Source organism: Elephantulus edwardii, unplaced genomic scaffold (genome assembly GCF_000299155.1).
Source record: "Elephantulus edwardii isolate Elephantulus edwardi_28Jun2011 unplaced genomic scaffold, EleEdw1.0 scaffold00342, whole genome shotgun sequence".
NCBI classification, from domain to species: domain Eukaryota; kingdom Metazoa; phylum Chordata; class Mammalia; order Macroscelidea; family Macroscelididae; genus Elephantulus; species Elephantulus edwardii.
In genome coordinates, this window is record NW_006400092.1 from 2182236 (window position 1) to 2200112 (window position 17877).

Here is a 17877-nt window from a genome sequence, read left to right on the forward strand (position 1 = left end):
CAAAAGCCTTTGCATAGTCAATGAAGCACAGACATTCCTCTGGTACTCTCTGCTTTCAGTCAAGATATATCTAACATTAGCTATAATATTCTTAGTAGCACAACCTCTTCTAAATCCAGCCTGCTCATCTGGCAGTTCTCTGTTGACATATTGCTCCAATCGTTTTTGGATAATTTTCAGCAGAATCCCATAGTACTCATAGTGAAATTGGGAAAGGAGTCTCATGTTCTTTTCACACGTCCTTTTACAAAAGGGATCTCTATTACAGTGTCTGGAACAAGGAAAAGACTCAACAAATATACATTATTTAGATGAATAAATGTGTGAACTGATTCTATCATAGGTGATAGCCTACTGAAAAGTCTGTGGATATACTCAAGGTTTGCATATAAACAAAAGAAGAACATTAACCAGTCCTTTCACTGTGGATGTCAATCCAACCACTATTGTTGTTAGGTGCCGTAGAGTTGAGCATAACTCATAGCGACCCTATGAACAAAAGATCTGAACCTGATTCTATCCTGCACCATCTTCATACTTCCTGACAAACAAGACTCCATTGCAGTAGTCATTGTGTCAATTAATCTGATTAAGGATCTTCCTGTCCTTCACCAAACCTAAACCCTTCCCAGCATCATGTCTTTTTCCAAGGAATAGGCCCTCCTAACAACATGCCCAAAGCATGTGAGGTGAAGCCTCATCATTTTTGCCTCCAAAGAGACTTCGGCTGCACCCTCTCCAAGACATAGCTGTTTGATTTTTTTTGGCCACCCATGGGATGTTCAATGCTCTTCTCAAACACCACAGCTCAAAGGTGTCAATTCATGGATTAATCTAATCATAGGTCTATGGAAAATATTCCTTTCATTAGACCTTTATCATCTCATGAATTGAATATTGAATTCCATCTTGAACTGGTCCAGCCGCAATCTCCACTTGAGTCCTGCTTTATTATATGAAAACACACCATGTTAGTATAAGAAAACACACTACCCTCTATGATAATTTGGTTTACCAAAATATCAGAATGTGAAAGTGAGAAAAATAACTAGGCTATTTCTTCACACTGTACTCTGAAAAAGGTGAGGGACTGAAAGAGTCAGGATTGAACAGAGTAGAATCCAGGTCAGATATGTCCCATCATTCGTTCTTCGCTTCTCATACTGTCTATTTGTGTAAAACTCTAAAGAGATTCTCCATCTGTGTTTGTAACATTTTCCTTGGAAATTATGTTCACATCACCCAGTATTTCCATCTTAATCAACTCAGGACATATTAAACATCCGCACACCATCTGTCCCAGAGGCTCCCATGTGCTTGTTCATGTAAAGTCACTGAGGGAAGACAGAACCCCCTTCAAGCCAAGAAAGTTTATTGAAGAGAAACTGCTGGGCTGACTCCAAAGTAGAGACCAGACTCCACTTAAAGTTAGAGAGGGGTTTTATATTAAAGGAAATTGAGGAAGTGGCTGTTTGCAGTTGGTCACAGATAACTATTCCTAGGAAATGGAGGTAGAACAGTTTCACATCCTTAACAGAGAGAAACAGAACCACAGCTGCTGCTTCTTGTGGTTTGATCATTTTGGTGGCTATTCTGGCAAAGGAAGGGAGAGCAGCTCCTCAGCCCTAACAATTCATGCTTGTCTCTTGTTCCAGTGGGACTGTCAATCCCTTTGGACTTCCTTAAGTGAAGAAAATCTTTCCCTCTGCTTTCAAGTATCAATACAATTTATTCTTCTACTACCCAGTCATGTTCAAGCAAGGTGTTGTTCAGCTTCTAAATGTATGGTTTTTTTTCTCCTTTATCATCCTATTATTAATTTCTAATTTTGTGGCATTATGGTCTGACAAGATGGTTGTATTATTTCCATGTTTTTTAATTTATTGATGCTTGCCTTGTGACCTAGAATGTGATCTATTCTAGAGAATGTTCCATGCACATTGGAGAAGAAGGTATACTGTGCTCTTTTGGGTGCATTAGTCTATAAAGATCTATGAGGTCAAGTTGGTTTATTGTGTGATTTAATTCTTCAGTATCTCTGTTGAGTTTTTTTCTGGTAGTTCTATCTTTTCTTGAGAGGGGTGTATTGAAGTCTCTCAGCACTATAGTAGTGTTGTCTATGTCCTTTTTCAGTTTTGTTAATGTTTGTTTTATGTATTTTGCTGGTCTTTCATTAATACAATTTATTCTTAACACACTGTTTCTGAAGTCTGGAGATCCAGTGAAGATCTTTGGATCTACCAATTATTCCATGTTATCTTATTAAGGAATTGTTTCAAATTTTCTATCAGAAATAAGGGGGTAGAATGATATTCATATGTGTATCATATAATTGGTATGAGGATCAAAGGTGGTAGTACATTGCAAAGTAATTTCAAATTTCTAAAAACTACATGAGTATGCACTATAATAAGATAAGAGTTCTGTTGGCCCAGTGGTAAGGAGCTGCATTGCCAACCTGAAGGTACGCAGCTTTAATCTACCAGCTGCTCCCTCGGAGAAAGAGAAGCAATCAATTCCTACGTGATTTGCTGCCTCTGAAAAGTCACTGGAGGGCCAGCTGAGCGGTTAATTCCAACTCAACAGTACATGACAACAACAACATTATAAGATAATCAGAATATAACAACTTTGTTTTATGGTAAATACTAAATCATATTATATTAATAATAATACTTTTCTACTTTCTACTTTATAATAAGATTATAAATTCATGCTTTATGATAATAAGATTATAATATAATTATCATCTTAAATTACATGATTTTTTGTTTGTTTTATTTAGTGATAAAAGTGTGGTCAAAAGCACAGGTCTCAGGCCTACATATCAAATAGGCCTGAATATTTAAAGCTAGTTTTGTTCATGTTGTTAGTTTGTTGATTAGCAGCTAAAAACTGGTATGACACAGTTAGTCCAGTATGACACAGGATTTAGGATTCTTTTACTGAATTTACTGATATGCACATGACATCTTTGTCATATGACAACAGATCTCTCCATGCCGATGGTGCATCCATTCTGGGACTGGCAGCTCCAAATAGTAAGCAGATTTTCTTTTCAGGTTCTATAGGATGGATCACTGAAGGAAGAAAATCAAGGATTCACTGACTTTAGAGTACTTTGGTTGTGCTGAATGTCTCATAATCTTAGAAAAAAAAGGAGTAAAGAATAGGAGCCAGGGAATACATTCTGTGGCTGAGCAGGGCAGGATCTATAGGAGAGAATGCTAACTATGATCATACTGAATTCTAATCTCATACCAGGGAAACCTTTTTCCCTCTATGACATGGTATCCTTTAAAGATGTGTATGAAACAATGTTTACAGGTTTAATTAATTTCTTTTTCTTTCATAACTTCACACACTCACTCAATTCTTTCTAGGTGGAATGGACTCATGATTGAACTTCCAGCGGTCCAAGACCGTAAGTCACATAGAAGGAGATGCTCATTAGTTTCTCCCTCAGAGCCACCGATAATTTTGAACTGCCAGAGGCATTGTCTTTGGGTGAGCAGTGTAAATCTTAACAGATTACATCAGCAAAGATCCCTTTCATAACTCTGTTGTACCCTATGTACAACAGAACACACATAGACTAACAGAAAGGGCAACCTAGGTAGAACTTTCAAGTATGGAAATACAAAGGAAGAGGAACAGTTGTAAGCAGACAGTAGTGATTGGAACATGGAATGTGAAAACCATGAATGTAGGAAAATTAGAAATTGTTAAGAAATGGAATGCATAAATATTGACATACTAGGCAATGGAGAGATGAGATGGACTGGCATGGGGCATTTTGAGTCAGATGATCATATGATATACTACTCCGGAGATGAGAAGATGAGTAAAAATGGGATTGCTTTCATAGTTAAAAAAGTAATTTCTAGATCCATCTTGAAGTGCAACATTGTGAGTGATAGGATTATATCCATACTTTTACAAGGAAGTCCAGTGAATACCACTATCATTCAGAAATATGCACCAACAACCAGAGCCAAAGAAGAAGAAATAGATGATTTCTACCAACTCTTACAGTCGGACATAGATGGAACATGCAATCAAGATGCATTGATAATAATGGGTGACTGGAACACAAAAGTTGGGAACAGAGAAGAAGAATCAGTAGTTGGAAAATATGGGCTTGGTGACAGAAATGAAGCTGGAGATAGAATGATTGAATTTTGCACAATCAATGACTTATTCATTGCAAATACGTTTTATGAGAAACATAAATGCAGGTTATACACATGGATTTCACCTGATAGTATGCATAGGAATCAGATTGATTACATCTGAGGAAAAAACCGCTGGAGAAGCTCAATATCAGCTGTGAAAACTAGGCCAGGAGCTGATTGTGGAACTACTCATATGCAAGTTCATAACTCAAAGATACTTTAATTCATTTCTGATTGTTGAGTATGAACCTCAGTATTCATCTTTATTTGTCTCTTCTGCTTCATAACGCTTTCATTGTTGCTCTTAGGTACTGTCTCCTCTCATGCAACTGATAGCCTTGGAAGCCAAATAAAGGGTCACCTGTGAGTTGATTCTGACTTGACAGCAATTAGAATTATGCCAGTAACTTACCCCATAGCAGTCAGATAGAAATTAGGAAAGGAGCCTCATGCTCTCTACATATGTTCATGGAATGGCTCTTTGTACAATCTCTGGAACATGGAAAATGCTTACTAGATGTACATTTTATAAATGAATGAATGTGCATTCTGCTTCTATCACAAGTAGAACAGGTGACAATCTATTGGAAAATCTATGGACATTCCTTACACAAGATTTACATATAAAGAAAGAAAGAAAATTAGTCAGTTCTTTCATAGTGGATGCCGATTCAACCACAGATTCATGGAGAGTGCTCCACTCTTAAGTTGATCTTCATAACTTCACAAACTGACATTTCAAGGATTTTACAGTGGACATCGCTCAAGCCCCAGCTTCTAGATGGCTTACGGTGATGTAGGAGACCACACTCTTCAGTAGGATCACTGGGTTCACCAGAATGCCAGAATCTGAAAAGAAGAAAAAGAATGAGGCTTTTTCTTTAAATTGTGACTTTAAAAAGTGAGATAATGAGGGAGCTGGGGTTGAACAGTGTGGAGTTCAGATCAGATATGTCCCATCGTTCCTTCTCCACTTTTTATGCTGTTTCTTTTTGTAAACTGTCAAGTTGAAGCAGCTTCTCTTCCCTCTGTGTCTCTAATATTTTCCTTGGAAATCGCACCCATGTCACTCAGTGTTCAACCACCTTAATGAACTCAGGACACATTAAATATCCTCTCATTAGCTATCCCAGTGGCTTCCATGTGTTTGTTCATCCACGATCTATGGATCTGCTAATTGTTCTGTTAATCTTGGTCAAGTAACTTAATTTTCTCGGGTCTCAGGATTTCCAAGTTCCCAAAAATGGAGATTGAATGATATCTATGTTTGTTTCATACAGGTAGTATAAAAATAAAAAGTGGTAATGAATTGTAAAGTATTTTAAGGTTTCTAAAAGCTGTATAATAGAAACTAGTATAAAATATATAGAACCTAGTATTTTTGCTTTATGACAAATATTAAATCTTATTAATTATGATCTTAAATGATATTTTTTTTTGCTTTTAAAAAGCTGTAAATGTAGCTAAAATCACAGACTTCCATATCATATAGACTAGATTTTTAAAAGAAGTTTTGACTTGTGTTGTTTTTAAATAGCTAAGAGTTGGAATGTCCAAATATAGCATATGATTCAGGATTCTTGTATGGAATTTGAGATTCAACCAACATTTTCATCATATGGTGACTGATGTATCCATTGTCATTGATTCTTCTCTTCTAGGTCTGACAGCCCCACATAGTAAGCATATGCTTCTATCAAGTTCTTACTGATGAATTGCTGAGGGAAGAAAATAAAGGATTCACAGACTGTAGAGTACTTAGGTTGTCCTGAGTTTCTTATGATCTTAAAGGAAAGAAAAGAACAGAAATCAAGGAAAGTCACATGACTTTGACCATGAACTTTAACTTAGAACTTCTAAGACTGAGCCAGACAAAGTTAAATACATCACTTATGAAAATTTTAGAACAGAATTCTAACCATAATCACACTGAATTCTAATCTCACACACACTTTCCCTCTTTTCTTTAAGAAATCATCTCAATTGTTGTCAAGTCTGAACATACTCATAGCTGAGGTTCCAGTGGTTTTACAGAGATGAAAATCACACAGGAAAAGGTTTCCTGTATTTCTCCCATGAAGCTTCTGGTAGATTAGAATTACCAGAGAGGCATGTTTTTTGGGTTAGTGGCACAGTCCTCTGCAGATTATGCCACCAGAGTGCCTTTCTCTAAGAAATAGTACTTCAAAATTGACACAAGACAGTATTCACACTTTCAATTTTTTTATAATTCAAAGGTTGATTTAAACTTCATTTCTGATTGTTGAATGTGATGCTCAAGAGTCTACTTTATTTCTCTATTCCATTTACTACTTCTTTGTTATGTATTTAATGATATGAAAATAGTTACTTGTTGAAAGCACAAAGCGGTACTTCAGACTGAAATTTTCTCATCCTTACTCTTAGCTCCCATATGTTACATTTCAAATGTTCAAATTTCCTTTGGGAGAAGTTTGATTAAAGCAGGAAGAAGGTCTACAAGGTAAAGGCTTGGAGTCTGCCCCATTTATTTTTGTAATATCCTTCTGCCATAACACCGCATCTGAGAACAACAAAAACCTCCTCTCAGCAAATGGAGAAATGCAGCAAGTCATGTTCTAGTAAAAAGTACCTGCTCTTGCAGGGTATTGATCACTAGCAGATGAGCTCCCATCTCAATGCATTTCTTCTCACTGTCAGTCCAAATTTTTGGTTCAGAAGACATCAAGTAGCAGCTAGTATTAAATTCTATTCAATATTCTGGGTAGCAGTCCCAGACTATCCCTGTATTAAGAAGAATATGGTATTTCCTTCAGGAATTTTGTACAAATTACAAGTAGATTTTGTTTTAGTTTTGAAAGCTAAATTAGAAGTAAAGAATGAGTGTGCTTATAAAATTAACTTTTCTCTGGTGGCCTCAATGGGTATCTCTGGTGGCCTTGTGGTAAGGAGTTGTACTACCTACCCAATGACTCACTCCTCAAGTTTACCAGCTTCTCTGTGGGAGAAAGATGGACAATCTCCTCCTGCACAAGGGTGGCCTCACTGGTGAAGAGTTGTACCACTAACCCAAAGGCAGGCAGTTCAAAAGCATGAACTTCTCCAAGGAAGTGTCATCAAGTTGGAACCAACCCATCGCTGACTCTTTTATTTATTTCTTATCTGACTTAATAAATCTCTTGCTGTTTCACTCCACATTTATCTCTGAGATTGGCAGGCACAGTGAATCCCACGGGAGGAGATTGCCCATCTCTCTTCTGTAGAAAAACTGGTGAATTCAAACAGAAATTCTGGAACACCTAAATTTGTTCATATGGAATCTGTACATGAACCAAGAAATAATCATTTGAACAGAACAAGGGAATATACATAGTTTAAAATCAGGAAGGATGTGTATCAGAGTTGTATTTTTTAACATATCTAGTCAGTCTGTCTGCTGAGCAAACAATCCAAGAAGCTGAATTATATGAAGAAGAATATAACAGAATAAGAATATAACAGATAAAAAAAAGAATATAACAGATAATTTTCAGAGAAAGACTCATCAATAATCTGTGTTATGTTTCAAATTTGCTTGCAGAAAATGAGAAGAATTGAAGTAGTTACTGATGAAGATCAGGTTATAGACTCAGTATGAATTATACCTCAACAGGAAGAAAAGAGTATCCTCACAACTGGACCAATATGTAGCACCATGATAAATGAAGAGAAAGCTGAAGTTGTGAAGGATTTCATTTTACTTGCATTTATAACCAATGTCCATGGAAACAGTAGTCAAGAAATCAAATGACATTACAATAATCAAATCTACTTCAAAGAACCACTTTGAAATGTTAAAAAGCAAGGATGTCACTTTGAGAACTAAAGAGTGCCAATCTAAACTATGATATTTTTAAACTCCTCATAGCAATGTGACAATAGAACAATGAATAAAGAAGACTGAAAAGTATAGACACCTTTGAATTATAGGCTTGATGAAGAATATGGAGAGTCCAAAGGAAAAAATAAATCTTTATTGAAAGTATGCTCCTTAGAAGCAATGATTGTGGATTGTGGTTGTTGAGTATAGTGATAAAGGATAGACATATTTTACAAAGTGGTATTTGTAGCTTTGCACTAATTTTAGTTATTTTCTTCACTTTACTAGATTTTCCTTTCCTGCGTGCATCAACAATTTATAGTTAAAAGTTAACTTCCTTTTGAGGTTTGAGTAATGATAATCACATTAATTTTTGCTTAAGATTTCTCCTAAGATAGAACAATGAACAATAAGGACTCCCTTGTGATATGTAGGAAGGAATCAGTCATTCTCAGCATGATATTGGGAACTGGTTAGCCTTGCTGGAATATGACAATCACTAGATAAACTCATGATCTTTGTCCTTACCAAAACTTCCTTTCAGTCTCCTGACAGGCAGATTTTGGATATTTCTACACTCTCTCGCCCTCATATATCAACACAGAATAAATATCTTGCTGTTTTACTCTACATTTATCTAGTAGATTGGTGGGGTTTTTTTGGGTGATGGATGATAGAAACAGCTTACAATAGCGTGATATATTTGGACACATAATCAGGAGGAATCTGTCCCTAGAGATAAGTATTATGCTTCATAGAGGGTCAGTAAAAAAAAGAGGAAACTCTAAATGAAATAGATTGACACAATGGCTTGAACAATGGATTTAAGCATAGCAATGGTGAAGGATCAGATAGACTTTCACTCTGTTGTACCAAGGTCACTGTGAGTAGGTGCTGACTCGAAGGCAATTAACTATAACAGGCTAATAAGGTGTTAGGCATTAGGGAGAAATTCTCTTGTGTGGAATCATAAGTCTTGTTAGGTAAAGGTGAACAGAATGCATGTGAATTATAATTGGTTCTATCAGACCTAGAAGTAATGGTGGCAGAACATTTGACTGAAGACCCAGAATTCACTAACTTTGTTGTCTCTCCATAGTGAAGACTCACAAACAAAAACCTAGGGAAACATTTGTAAAGACAAAAAGAAAAAAATTTGTCCAGAAAGTAAAGAAAAAAGAAAAGCCTCAAAAGTAGATCCAAATACCACAGAGATATCAAAAGATTAATTTAAGAAGGCAATTAAAATTACAGTTTATGTTGTCCTACAGAAGAATTAGAATAGCACAGAATGAGAAAAAAGGCTGTAATTAAAAGAGAAATTATTTCTTGAGGTCTAGAAAATTCAAAAGGTTAGGAAAAGACATGTTTGTAGGAAGGTTACAGTCAAAACTCAAAAAGTCACTACTGTAGAGTCAGATCCAACTCATAGCTGAACATCCAGCAGGTCTTTTCAGGCTGTAAACAAAATAGAAGAAAATTTTCATCTTTCACCCACAGAACTACTGGTGGATTTGAAACAGTAGAGGGTGCCCTCTACCTTGGGTTACATAAATCCCTACAGACTTTGCTACCAGAGGTCCCTACAGCATATAGCTGAAGATAACAGTATTCTTCACTTGAGGACAAAGAGTACTGACTTGAGAAATAGAAGTAACATATGATCACAACAGAGTGGCTGACTCTGAGAAGAATGGGAATCCCAGAACATTTGATTGCGTTTATGAAAAATCTATACTTGGACCAGGAGGCAGTTGTCAGAACAGAGCAAGGAGACACTGAATGGTTCAAAATCGGGAAGGCTATATGACAGGGATGTATTCTGTCTCCATACCTTTTCAGTCTATATGCAGAACAGATTATTTGGGAGGCTGTTCTTTATGAGGAGGAATGTGGAATCAGGATTGTAGGAAGACTCATCAACAACCTGCATCAGGCAGATGACACAACTCTGCTTGCTGAAACTGAGGAGGACTTGAAGTGCTTGCTACAGATGGTCAAGGATTGCAGTCTTCAAAATAGATTGAAGCTCAACATCAAGAAAACAAAGATTCTCACCACTGGGCTGATTAGCAGCATTATGATAGATGGTGAAGAGATTGAGATTGTTAACAGCTTTAGTTTGCTTGGCTCTACAATCAACACTCTTGATATCAGCAACCAGGAAATCAAACACTAATTGCATTGGGATAATCAGCTGTCAAGGACCTTGCCAGATTATTAAAGAGCAATGACATCACTCTGGAGACTAAGGTGTGCCTGATCCAGGCCATAGTCTTTGCTATTTCTTGCTTATACATCATAAAGTTGGACAATGACTAGGGGTGATAGAAAGAGAATCGATGCCTTTGAGCTGTGGTACTGGAGAACAGTGTCGATTATACCATGGGCTGCTAGGAGAACAAACAGGTTTGTTCTAGAGAGGATGAGACCAAGTTTCTCCCTGGAGACAAAGATTCTAAGGTTTCAGCTGGCAAAATTTGGGCATGTTGCAAGGAGAGACCGGTCCTTGAGAGGGACATCATGCTTGGAAAGGTGGAGGGACAGAGAAAGAGAGGGAGACCATCGATGAGATGAATTGACACAGGGACTGGGGTAATGAGGGTAGATGTGCCAGTGACAGTAAAGTTGGCACAAGATAGAGCAGGGTTTAGGGCTGTTGTACATAGGTCACTATGAGTCACAAGCAACTTGATGGCACATAACAACAACAACACAATATGAGCAAGAGCTCTTACTGGGAGCAGAGTTACCATTTTCTTGGGAACTTAGTGTGGATGGAGTCACAAGTAAAGAGCAACAAAAAAGGAGAAAATCTTCACAAGACAATACACTCAACACAGTACTAGAAGGGTAAAGAAATACAACCCAAAATATCAAGACTGAAATGGCAGTAATTTTCAACATGATGAAGGCACAAAAAAGCATAAAGAATAGAACAGAGAATAGAGTTAAAAGGCAAGAACCCAATGAGAACCTGCAAGAAGAAGAAACAGTAAGAAGACAGTAGGAAAAGGAAGAAAACATTAGAATCACGTGGGATGACATCTAATGAAACAACATGTACATGATTGAAATTCCTGAACAGGAGAGCAAAAAGACCCAAAAAGCCATGGAGAAAATTGTGGAAGAAATACTAGAAGGAAAAATTCTAGATATCATGTAAAATCCGAAAATGCACATTCTAGAAGCATAACAAATGCTAAGCAGAATAGACCCCAAAAGAAAAACATCATGTCATGTCATTGTCAAACTCTCCAAAATCTAAGACAAAGATATTCTACTAAAAGCAGCAAAAGAGAAACCAAGAATCACTTATAAAAGAGAACCAATTTCATTAAACTCTAACTTCACAGAAGAAACTCTAAAAAAGAAGTCAATGAGATGGTATATACAGAAGGCTGAAAGAAAACAACTGTCATTTAAGGATCTTGTACCAGTAAAGCCTTCTATCAAATATGATGGAGAAATTAGGTCATTTGCAGACAAGCAGGACCTTAAGGGACTCATGAAAACAAGACCAATTCTACAAGAAATAGCAAAAGAATTCCTTTACACAGAGACAGCAGAGGAAAACAGATGGACTAAAGTAATGAGCAACAACAGAAAAAGGAATTCAGTGAAGTGGCAGTGACAAAACCTAGCTTATCAATAAACACACTCAATAAGTCTTAAGGGAACTAATTAAGAAAAATAGAATAGAATTTATATAAAAAGAAATCTTATTAATATGTTGCCTACAAGAGATACATTTAAGAAATAGGGAGAAATATAAATTAAAAATCAAAGGCCATTTACCAAAAAGTGGCATCTGTAAGAAAGCTGGAATGACAATACTAAACTCTGATAAAATACTAAACTCTGGCTTCAGAATGAAAGCCATCATAAGAGATAAGAGATAAGGAGGGACACTATATAATGACTAAAAGTAAAATTAAGAGGACATGTCCTTAGTTAACATCTATGTGTATAATGACAGACCTGAAAAATACATAAAGCCATGGTTGGTAGACTTGAAGGAAAAAAACAGAAAACATCACAAAAGTAGTAGGAGACTTCAACAAACCATTCTCATCAAAGCACAGGTCAACTCAAAAGAAATTCAACAAAGACTCAGAAGAACTAAACTATACTATCAGCCAACTCAACCTCATAGATATTTTCAGGGTACTTCTCTCAACTAAAACTCAATTTACTTTCTTCTCAAATGCACATTCTTCAGAATTGACCACATAATAGGACACAGAAAAACCTTCAGCAAATTAAAAAATATTGAAATAATGCAAAGTATCTTCTCAGACTACATTCCATAAAGATAGAAAGTAACAAGAGGATAAAGGAAAAAGAACACTTACATGGAAGCTAAATAACACCTTGATTGAGCATGACAAGGTTCTAGAAGAAATAAAAACAGAAATAAATAAATTACTTTAAATGAATGAAAAAAAATATCAAAACCTTAAGGATCTAGAAAATGTAGTCCTAAAGGTCAGTTCATAGCAATATAAACAAACATATAAAAAAGAATAAAGGAGAAAAAAACCGCAAAACACCCTACTTAACGCCTCCAGCAAATAAGAAAGAAAAAAAGCACAAACAATAAAACAACACAGTAGACTAGTCCCACAGCCTCTAGAAGAATGAAAATTATGAGGATAAGAATGAGACAGAAAACAGAAAAATTATTGAAAAAAACTAGGAGTGGGTGCTCCAAAAAGGTTAATAAAATTGACAAACCACTGACAAACTTAACAAAAGACACAACCCAAATTAGAGATGAACGAGATGACATCACAATAGAACTAGCTGAAATTGAATTGATAATTTTGAAATATTATGAAAAGCTATATTCTAATTCTTGGAAGGAGGAGTGGCATCCACTTCCATAATAGCTTGCCTCTGGAAACCCTATGAACCTGGAGAGAGGATGAAAGGCACCCAAGCGTCGAGGACTCTCCTTCATAGGGTCGCTATTAGTCGCCTGCGACTCAACGGCACTTAACAACAACAACAACATACTCTAATTAACGTGAAAACCTAATGGAAATGGACAAAGTCTTAGAAACCCACATCCTTTCCAAACTGGGGGGTTGGGGGTAGGGGGAATCATCTTTAGTCATTGATTGTCCTACTCTCAGATGCAGAACAAGTGACTTAAAAGACTGGCCTGAATCAGGCATACCTTAGTCTTCAAACTGAAATCAATGCTCTTGAATAATTTGGAGAAGTCCTTAACTATAGCTTCTTTTCCCAGTGCAGTACGTCTCCTGATCTGTTAGTACCAAGTATATTACTTATGGATTCAAGTAAGATTAAGTTGTTGACTGTTTCAATCTTTTCTCCATCTATCATGATGTTGCCTATTGGTCCAGTAGCTAGGATTTTTTTGTTTTCTTGATATTAGGATGCAATCTATGTTGCAAGGATGCAAGGATAACAGAAGAAGAATTAATGCTTTGAATTGTGGTGTTAGAGAAAAGTTCTTAATACCTCACAGACTGCCAAAAAACCACACATGTATGTCATGGAGAAAGTACAGCCAGAATGCTCCTTGGAGGCAAAGATGGTGAAACTTCCTCTTACATACTTTGGTCATATCACTAGGAGAGGATATTCCTTGGAGAAAGACACCATGCTTGGGAAGGTAGAGGGATGGCAAAAGAGAGAAAGAGCCTTAACTAGATGAATTGACACAGTGATTGCAGCAATGAGCTGGAGCGTGTTGGAGATTTTAAAGATGGCACAGACTTCAGATCTGTTGATTATAGGGTTACTATGAGTCGTGTGGAATTTGATGATACCTTACAACAGCAACAATCCAAATTGACACAGACAAAAGTGGACCACTTGAAACTGACCCATCACAAAAGAAGAAATTGAGCAGATCATAAAAAAAATCCTCAAAAAAAAAAAGTACTGGCCCAGGTGGCTTCATGGGTGAATTCTACTAAAACATTAACCTAAACTATCACCAATATAATTTAAATTATTTTTTAAAAATAGAAAAAGAAGGAACACTAGCAGAGTCATTCTATGAAACAAGTGTAATCCTAATATGCAGAGGCATTAAAAAACCCCCACAAACCCAAAACAACAAACCCCCACCAAAAACTCCAACAGAAAAAGCCCACTATGTTCTCTTATGAACATAGATGCAAAAATTTTTAATAGCAAATAGATCCCAGTCAATAGAACCAAATAGTGTATAAAAAAATAGTTCATTACAGCCAAGTGGGATTCATAAAAGGACGGCAGAGATGGTTTGCCATAAAGCAACTAATGTAGTACATTACATTAACAATGCAAAAGACAAGAACCTTATGAGCCTATCAATTGATATAGAAAAAGCCTTCAACAAAATCCAACACCCCTTCCTGATTAAAACACTCAGCAAAATAGAAATATGGGAGAATCTCCTAAAAAAGTGAAAGGTATATATGCAAAACCAAGAGCCAACATCATGCTCAGAGAGCAGATTGGGACATTTCCCTTGCAAACAGGGACCAGGCAAGACTTCCCACTATCACCACTCTTTTTCAATATTCTAGTGGAAATTCTAGTTAGGCCAATAAAGCAAGGGAAGACAATAAAAGGCATCTAAATTGGCAAAGGGGTTGTAAAACTGTCACTATATGCAGATGACATGATAGCGTACACAGAAAACTCCAAAACTTTAACCAAAAATCAGTAGACCAATTTAATAGAGTGGTAAAATATAAGATTAGCATACAACATAAAAAATTCACTTGGATTTCTTTATAGCAACAAAGAAAGCACAGAAAAGGAAACTACAATAGCAGTATCATTTACACAAGATGAAATAGTTAGGAATAAATAAATCTAACTAGAGACAAAAGATCTTTACGGAAAACTATAAAACACTAATCCAAGAAACTTTCTCAAAAAGTTGCAAATAGAAATACCATTTGACCCAGCAATTCCATTACTGGGAATTTACCCTAAAGAAACCATAACTGACACCCAAGCAGATATTTGCACACCCATGTTAATGCAGCTTTGTTCACAATAGCAAAGAGCTAGAGACAGCCCAAATGCCCATCAACAAAGGAATGACTAGAGAAACTCTGGTATATTCACACAATGGAATACTATGCATCATTGAAAAACAAGGAACTCATGAAATATTATGCAAAATGGATGATCCTGGAGGACATTATGTTGAGTGAAATATCTCAGTCACAAAAGGACATAGGGCCACTGTTGTAAAATGGGACTGACATCAGGTTTGAGCGAAGACAGGAATGGAGGGGAGGAATGATGTATATTGCATTGAAACCAATGAGGGAGAGAACTGTTTAAAAGGGATATATGAATGGTTATTCTTGTCATTACAGAAGTCCAGAGCAGAGTGAAGGCTGCATAGTGGAGTGGACTTGGGAGGAAGGGATTACATAACAATGAAAGAGTTTTTTCTTTTCAAGGAGAAGAGTGAATTCGGGGTGGGGGAAGACGTGTAGGGAGTAAAGGGCAACAATGAATGATTGGAAACCCTAAGTCTCTGTAAACTTTCATTCACATTAATTAAGAAAAAGAAATAGGAAAGATCTTGTGTGAAAAACAGTGTATTTGAACTTTGTCAATAAATCAGTATAAAATAATATTTTTAAAAGAAAAAAAAACCCCAAAAAACAATGAGAATGGAAAAATATTCCTTGTGCATGGACAGGAAAACTAAGCATTGCAAAAATGACAAGCCTACCAAAAGCAATCTGCAGGTTCAATGCAATCCCAATTCATTTATTCTTTAAGGAGATAGAAAAGACAATTTCCAAATTGGAAAAGAAAGAGACCCAGAATAAGCAAAGCTCTTCTGAAAAAAAAAAAAAAAACAAAACCAAAGGAGAAATTTTCACTTTCTGATATCAGAACCTACTACACAGCCCTGATAATCAAAATAGCATGATATTAATACACTGACAGACATATAGATCAATGGAATAGAATTGAGAATCCTGCGATCAACTCACCAACCTACAATTAACTGATATTTGACAAGATGGTAAATGTACAAAATGGGTAAATGATAGCCTCTTTAACAAATGGTGCTGGCAAAATTGGACATCTGCCTGCAGAAAACAGACAGGATTCATATCTTATACCTTTACACAAAACCCATTTCAGGGTTAACCATAGACAGAGGAGTAAAATCCAAAACTATAAAGGTTATAAGAGACAAAATGAGAACAAAATTAGAAACCCTAGACTAGGGCATAAATAGGCTTGCAAACATAGCCAAAAATGCACAACCTGGAGAAGATAAAAATTGATGAATAAAACCTTTTTAAAACCAAATTCCTCTTTGAATAAAAAACTTTCTCCAGTAAGGTGAAAAGAAAGCCTACAAATGTGAAAAACATTTGGCAATAACGTTTCAGAAAAGGATCTCAAAGCTAAAGTTTATAGACTACTACAGAGCCTCCAAAAGGAAAACACAGATAACCTAATCATAAAATGGGCAAAAGCCATGAGAAGAGTCTTCACAAAGGAGGACATACAGAAGGCCAAGGAACGCATAAAGAAATGCTCAAAATTCCTAGCAAACAGAGAGATGTAAATAAAAATAATAGTGAGATATCAAATCACTTCAGGAGCAGTAGCCAAATTTAACAAAACAGCAAATAATAAACATTGGAGAAGGTGCAGAGAGATTGGAACTCTTTTACATTCATTACTGGTGGGATTGCATAATTTTACAATCACTCCATTAAAAAAGAATATCCAACAGAGTAAAGGAATTATATAACAAAAAAATTAAAAAATGCATGCAAGTAAGACCTTGCTGAAGATTATTTTAAAATCTCTGCTGTAGAATATCAGCTGGGAGTTGTCAGAATTCAAGCTGAATTCAGAAGAGGCAGAAGGGGGAACATCATTGCTGCTGTCAGATGGATCTTGACTGAAAGCAGAGAATACCACAGAGGTGTTTACTTGTGTTTTATTGATTATGCAAAAGTCTTTGTGTAAAAGTTAGAAAAATTATGAATAACATTGAGAGGAATAGGAATCCCGGAACACTTAATTGTGCTTTTGCAAAACCTATGCTTAGATAAGAAACAGTTGCCAGAACAGAACAAAGGAGCAATACATAGTTCAGGAAAGGTGTGCATCAGACTTGTATCCTTCCTCCACATCTATTCAATGATTGCCAACAAATCATTCAAGAAGTTGGATTAGATGAAGAAGAATGAATCATCAGGTTTGGAGGAAGACTAATCCACAACCTGTGTTAGGCAGATGACACAATCTTGGTGGCAGGAAATGAAGAACACTTGAAGAACTTACTGAAAAAGATAAAATATGCACTACATTTTAACATCAAAACCCCAAAATTTTTACAACTGGACCAGTAAGCAACATCGTAATAGATGAAGAAAAGTTCTCAATAATTTCATTTTTACTTGGATCCACAATCAACACGTCTATCATTAGTAGTTAAGAAATCAAAAGACGTTTGAAACATAGCATCTGCTGTCAAGAACTTCTTTCAAGTGCTAAACAACAAGGATATCAATATAAAGACTAAGATGTACCTGATTTAAGCCATGTTATTTGAATTTTTTTCATACGTCAATATCTTATGTTATGACCAACTCCATAGCAACTCAGCCACCTCCACTTTTTTATAAACTTCTCACTTCTGTTAGGGACCGCTCCAGGGTACTGAAGAGCAGTGGTGTCTTTCTGGAGACTAAGGTGAATCTGATACAGGCCATGGTCTTCGCTATCACTTGTTATGCATCAGAGAGTTGGACAATGATTAAGGAGGATCCAAGGAGAATTGATGCCTTTGAACGTGGTGCTGGAGAAGAGTATTGAGGGTACCATGGACTGCTAGGAAAACAA

General features: G+C 36.2%; 1 protein-coding gene across 1 annotated transcript in view; it reads right to left on the reverse strand.

Moving 5' to 3' along the window:
- GDF3 (growth differentiation factor 3) overlaps positions 1–17877 on the reverse strand; it is a 113150-nt gene that overhangs the window by 42703 nt on the left and 52570 nt on the right. The gene's annotated exons all lie outside the window — the stretch shown is intronic.